Raw genomic sequence first — 7,519 nt, forward strand, 5'->3', positions numbered from 1 at the left:
ACGGGAGAGCAATTTTCAATTCGACAAACCGAGAGACGGAGAAACTGTCAAGTCTCGTTTCTTCTTGACACCTACGTAATCGAGTTGTTCTGTTTGTTATTGGCTTTGTATTGGCAATTATTGTCATTATTCTTCCCCTGCAGGTAAACCATAACGATGAATTATGATGAAATGAAGCATATAGAAGAGCAAGAACAAGAAAGTCATGCCTGTTCGGGACTCCTTATGTAACGAGATTTGAAATTCTGGAGAAGGCGTCCGTGTTTCGCTTGGTTTTCTCTTTCCTCTACTTCTCTTATATTATCATACATGTATAATAAAAATGGATCTGATACGATATGTTGCGATTCATAATTGTGCTGGTTAGATGCTACAGATGTGAACTCCAACCTGCAACATTATTCCCTTTTGTTTCGTATCTGCTTGAACACGAAATTTTCTTACACTGTGACAATTTCTTTCTTAGTTTTGGTTTGGTGCACAGATATGCTAATCTGGACTCGACCTTCAGTTTAAAGTGGGATACTAACCACTATGTGCATCCACCGTGTATCAAACCCGGGATCCACTGATTACAAGGCGACGACGTTATCACTACGCCATCGAGGAGGCCCCATGACAAAATGTTATTCACTCGATCTCTACCATAATTTATTTCAGCATTTACATTTTCGTTTTCTTCTTCTTTTTTCCTTTTGTTAACTACTTTTATACAACTTTTTTTTGCGTCTTCGAATTTCTTCTTGTTTCAGGAAAAAATATTACATGCAGGCTGTATAAAAATCCCCCGTTCAAATAGATAAAACGTTCACTCTCGGGGACTAATTTACATGTTTATCACTAACGTAACCATTAGGAAGGAAACTATTGAAATGCTAACTGATATAACTGCAGATGAAACAATACTTACAGCCACTAACGAAATATCTATTCCTGTGTAGCCTCACAGACAACAAGTATATGGTGAGTCATTCACTCTTGCTGACTACGGGCGAAGGTCACTGAACTAAAGGGTGCTGGCAAGCAAGCAGGCTTCTGCTCTACCAAAGACGAGGTCACGTGTTCCAGTTATCAATGGCGTACGAAATAAGGAGGAACACAGCTATCTGACGTATGTTTTTGGTCCCGTCATTGCACGTAGAACACTTTATCGTCGTGGCCTTGAAGTTCCCTCAGGGCACTCCTACGTAAAGGCTTCTCAGCTAGAAGGATATCTTCCCCATTGAGTGGAGGAAAAGTGGGTGCGTATAGAGGTCCTTCAACTTTCGTATTCTTTTTCATTTCAGAACCCGTGCTGTATCGTCGACTTAATTCAATCTATCCGATGTAGGTTTTAGGTTCTGTTTCTGTTCGGTTATTTCACATTGTCTTCCTGCTTATGTTATTCGCGACGAAGGTTCTGGATTCGATAATATGGACAATAACGGGATTGTGTTGGTTGGTTGATTGGTGTCTTAACTCCACTTTATGTCCTGTTAGGCTAATCGTGAATGGACCTATAGTTTAAAGGGGGATCCGAACCACTATGTTCCTCCACCGAGTATCGAACCCGGGATCCCTTAATTACAAGGCGCCCACGATCCCACTGCGCCATCGGGGATTGTGTTCGAAACGAATGAATCAAATTTGAGTGATATGATATGCAACCATTGGAAGACTATTGAAAGAAAAGCTATGGGAACCTGGCAGTTTTTCTACTGCAGACAGGAAACCATAAACATGGAAGAGAAGCTTATATTCTATGAAACCTGACGCTATGTGCTCGAATACTGGCTAAATATAATCCATAGAGGCATAGCAACGTTAAACAACCTCTTATATGATACATATAGGTTTAAAAAGGTCGAAATACAAAGATTGTGTGCGCCTCACTGATGGCGTAGTGGTAAGGCCTTGTAATCAAGGGGTCTGGGGTACGATACCAGGTGATCGCACATAGTGGTTCGGATCCCACTTTAAACTGTATGCACTTCAGATTAGTCTATCTGTGCCGGTGACTCAGTCGGTAACGCGTCTGACTACCATGCTATAGGCCCCGGGTTCGATTCCCGGCCGGTTCAAGCCCGGGAACTTTTCTAACGTTGGAAGCGGCCCCAGCGCCCACCCAGCGTCGAATGACATGGGTACCTGGGGGAAACCCTGGGGGTAAAGGCGGTCAGGGGCGTGATGCTGATCACATCACCCCCACTCACGAACGAATCAAGAAAGTGTGGGGCGGCGTGATGCTGATCACATCACGCCCACTCACGAACGAATCAAGAAAGTGTGGGGCGTTACCCCCACACCCCCTATACGCCTTCATGGCGTAGCGCCAAGCACAGGTGAGAACTTTACCTTTTTTTTTTTTTTGCATAAAGTGGACTTACAACAAAATTTAAACTTGCGATAAATATTATGATAAGGTATTAAAGAATTGGGTCTAACACATTTTTTTATTGTTTACCAATGACATTGTTAACTAATATTCTTAATTTCAGTTTCAAGATGAAATCGGCTACGAAATAAAAGGAGTGGGTTCATATTTCTGTTACGAAATTCCACTTTTGTAGTAGACCTGTGCCACACTAAGTTGTGACAATAAACAAATCTGAGACACTTTCAAAGTATTAAATTTCTATCTACGTATTTGGGAAAAATCTTTCAATATAATACTTTTTTTGGACGCGTCAAATCATAGTATTTAATTCCTGTTTTAGCAGCTTTAAGAAACCTGATTTTTTTAGGGGGGGTTACAAATGCCCTTTCTGCTCCCGTCAAGTTACGCCTATGACAAAGAGGAATTCAAAGTAAAAGACTGTCCCGACTAAATCGGGAGACACGTCTGATAGATTTACAATTGGGAAAATCATAATTAAGCGTGTAGTTGAAAACAACCTATTTTCATATATTGCATGCAGCTCTACTTTTTCTGCAATGTGGATCAAGAACTGGGGACGTGGAGAAGCACAACACTCCACGTAACCAATAGTCACGTGACCCTCTTTGCTTTCCTGTCATGTTGACCTTCGCGTGGAACACATTTCTCGGTGTTAAGACAGGCAAAATCACCCGATCATCGAAGGGTGCAATATGTGTTGCCTACCCTCCTGCATTACTTGCTCCTATTAAAGCCTTATGGGGAAGAACTTTTTTCCATGACTGTACATGCGCAATTGTTATTTTATGTATGTTCGAAATTACGCTTACTATTGCTACAAAGTTATAAAGTCGAACCTCTCTTAATACAAGTTGAAACGAGAACAGTCGTAAATTGTAAGCCATTTGGAAACAGTAGCTTAAATCCCAAACGCTGCAAAGTGCCAGGTATTTTCATAAATGAATAGCTCTGGAATTTGTTCCAAAACAAAATTCGAATAATTATATCCAACTTATATTGGCGTTTTTTTTTTTAACTCTTCCATGACTACACGGATGTAGCTATAATTTCTTACAAAGTAACAGTAACTCTCTACTTTTGAATACAAAGTAACAACAACAATAACAGTAACTTGTTACTTTTAAAATCACTTACCCAACTCTGCATTTTCGTTACATGTCAAGCTGAATGCATGTATCCGACTTACAATTTTAAGTGTTGTTCTGGCTCTCTCAGCTTTCCAAGGTGGTATTTTATGAGGGATGAGGGGGAATTCCCCCTTCTGGTTTATGCATTCCCCATTTGGTTACTATTTTTTTATCTTGGGGGAGTACTATATGAATAATTTATAACTAACTAACTCTCTAGCCTTCTTAAACCCGAAGGTTCATGGCTGCAGCAACACAGGCCTTCCATCTGTCCCTATCTTGACCAAGATCTATATACTCTCTTCCATCCATACCGATTTCCTTTCGGTCTATCTCAACGTTGTCCATCCATCTTCGTCTTGGCCTTCCTACAGGTATCTTACCATCAGGTTTTCCTGTAAACTCCTCTTTCCTCTCCCATTCATGCCACATGGCCTGCCCACCTAAGTCTTCTTGATTTGATTATTCTAATAATATCTGGACATGAATACAAATTATGTAGTTCTAAATTATGTAACCTTCTCCACTCACCTGTCTCCTCATCCCTTTTAGATCCAAATATTTTCCTAAGGATCTTATTTTTAAATACTCTCAATTTATGTTCCTCTTTCAATGTAAGGGACCAAGTTTCACACCCATATAATACAACAGACAAAATTACTGTTTTGTATATTTTATCTTTTAGTTTCTTACATATTAAACGAGAAGACAAAAGTTTATGAAGAGAAGTAAGATGCATTTCCTGAATTAAGCCTACTTTTTATTTCCTCTTTAATATAATTTTCACTTGTTAATATTACTCCTAAGTATTTGAATTTGGAAACTGGTTCAAACGAGTTGTTATCAATAATTAGATTTTGATTATTACCTAACACTTGGTTTCGGCCTGTAAGCATATATTTAGTTTTCTCTTTGTTAACTTCCAAACCTATCTCTTTAGCAGTTTTGAAAAATATTTTAGCATTATTCTTAATTGTATTTATATCATCTCCTTATAAGTCTACATCATCTGCATATGCTAACAACTGATTCACACCGCTTAATTCTACGCCTTCGTTAGTTTCTTTTACCTTCCTAACAGCATATTCTAAGGCAAAATTAAAGAGCAATAGAGACAATGCATCTCCTTGTTTTAACCCATCATGAATTGTAAATTTGTCAGACACATTAATACCCACACGAATTTTACTTTCTGTTTCACTGGTGCATACTTTTATCATACTAACAAGCTTCTTAGGTATTCCAAACTCTACTAATATATTATATAACTTATATCTTTTGACCGAACATATGCTATTTTTAAATCAATGAATAGCTGATGGACATTTTGATTATATTCCCAGTTTTTTCAAGTGTCTGTCTAATTTAAAAAAATTGATCTGTAGTTGATCTGTTACGTTTAAATCCGCATTGATAATCACCTATAATTTCGTTAGCATATGGGGTTAGTCTTGTTAAAAGAATGTTAGATAATGTTTTATATGTTGTTGAGAGTAGAGAAATTCCACGGTAATTATTACAGTTCACTTTATCACCTTTTTTAAACACAGGAAGAATTATGGATTCATTCCACTGTTGAGGGATTTCTTCTTTATTCAATATTAAAAAAAATAATTTATGAATTTGAAATGTTAACGAATTTCCACCATATTTAATTAACACAGCTGGTATTAAATCAATGCCAGGGGCTTTGTTATTCTTTAGCCTTTTAATATCATCTTTAACTTCAGTCAAGTTAGGTTCTGGAACTAAAGGTTCTGCTGTGTGCACTTCATTTACTTCTGATTTATCTCCTCCTACATGAACATTTCAAAGGTCATTAAAGTAGTTCTTCCATCTATTTAGAATATGGGTCAGCTAGAAAATCACCGTCTTTATCTTTTATCAAGTTTACTTTAGGTTGCCACCCCTTTCTAAATTCATTTACACTTTCTTATAAATCTCTGATATTTTTGTTTTTGCTGCTTATTTCAATTTCGTTAATTTTACTTATGAAGTAATATGTTCTTTTACTTCTAAACGTGCGGTTAACATCTCGCTTTATTCTATTATAATTGCTTAGATTTGTATCATCAGAGTTATTTAACCACCTTAGTCTAGTCTGATTTCTTATTTCTATTAGATTATGACATTCCTTATCAAACCATGGCTTACATTTTCTTGGTTTATGGTATCCTATACTTTCTTTAGCTGCTGATTCTATTGCTACGTATGTGCTCCAAATACTTATTTACGTCTGTCTATTTCATTTATATTTTCATCATCATTTGAATCCTGCAAAACATCAAATCTATTTGACAGTTTAATTTGGTAATCTTTATTAATTCTTTCATGAGCAAATTTTCCTGTATTAAATTTTGTAACTTTTAGATTTTGTTGCTTGCTTATGATTTATCACTGCTAGTCTTTCTCTTAATTTAGCAATTACTAAATAATGGTCACTGGCACAGTCAGCACCTCTATGTGTAGGAATGTCAATTATACTAGTATGCCTTCTCTTATCAATTAAGTAATGATAATGGTATAAGATGGATTACTTTTGCAACCTCAAAGAATTTAATTGTGAAAAGTACCACTAATAAACATGAATAATTTATATAGTACTTAATTGCTTCAAGTGTATTTAGTTACTAGAATTTCCTGCCTCTCCCAATGGAAATATTTAATATACTAAATTAGTCTCTTTTAATTACATTTTTTTAGCCTCCCTCCCATAAATGTTAATTGCATTAACACCTCAACAATAAAATTGTCATGCTTCACTGCCGTGAAAATACTGATTGTAAATTAGGAATGTATACATCCCAAAAGTCGTATTTGTTGCCCATGTGCACAACTGAGGCAGGGCCATCATATTTACCACACAGTTTCCAACACTGGAATATAACCTTCTCTATCGTTGGAATGTTCCTCAGAAGATCTCGTGGTGTTGAAGATGCGTGTCAATGCACACCGTTCCTCGCTGCTGTGTATGCTTTTACAAAGAAGAGACAGAGGCAGAATTTTAAAAGCGAAGTACGGGGAGGGGTTCCAAAGGGGGGAGCTCTGCCAAGTGCAACTAAGCGCCGTAAAGCAGTTCTTCCAGTTTTTTGTATATTCAGTTCAATCACGACCACCTTTATTCCGAGGGAGGCCGAATTTGCAATAAAGATGGCCGTGGTTCAATGGTTCAAATGTACTTGTCACAGATGTCTAGTGTCAGAATGGAAAGGATTGATTCATACTTTAAGCTAAAAGACTTTTCTTATTTCATTTATCTAATAAAAATCCAAAGATGACAATAATGTATATTCCAATTTAAGTTTGCAACATTCAATTAAATATTATATTCATTCGAATAATACCTTTTTGATATGCCGATTTCGTAACCTTATATATGAAACAAGTTAAGATTTTGACTGGAGAAAGAGATTGAATTGAATTAAGTCTTTGTGAGGTATGGCTGCCATTTATAAATTATAACTATAATTTCTATTGCATGTCTTTCCACATGTAGAATTTGTTTAGGTTATACTCTGCCTCTATTTTGAATTGATTACTTGATAATTATGGTGGATATAAAAAAAATGTATCCAGCAGAAGTGGTTTTAAATTAAGATACATTTGGAACGATGTCTCACTCACACCCTTTTACATAATTTTTTTTCTTCTTTTTAATTCTTCTGCTGTAGTGAGTTTGATTTTTTATTTTTTCGTTTTAATTTCTGTTTCGAAAATATTAGCCTCTGATGAAAGTTGTTATTAATAGAATATTATATATACTTTTGTGAAATAATGAATGCAACTTTGGTGCTATTAATAAACATTTTATCTTAGAGAATACGTAATCTCTTAAATAGAAATAATATGATTAAGAAATATACTGCTATTCAATTACCAGGATAGAGTAAGCGTGTGGGAAATATAGCTATTTTCTGCTTGACTTGTACATAGTAAGGTAGAGATTAACAAATTATTTTTCGTGTTCATCTGTCTCGTAAACACCCTCAACAAATTAGTATTTATGAATGTATCA

Source organism: Lepisma saccharinum, chromosome 3 (assembly GCF_977018435.1).
Source record: "Lepisma saccharinum chromosome 3, izLepSacc3.1, whole genome shotgun sequence".
NCBI lineage: Eukaryota > Metazoa > Arthropoda > Insecta > Zygentoma > Lepismatidae > Lepisma > Lepisma saccharinum.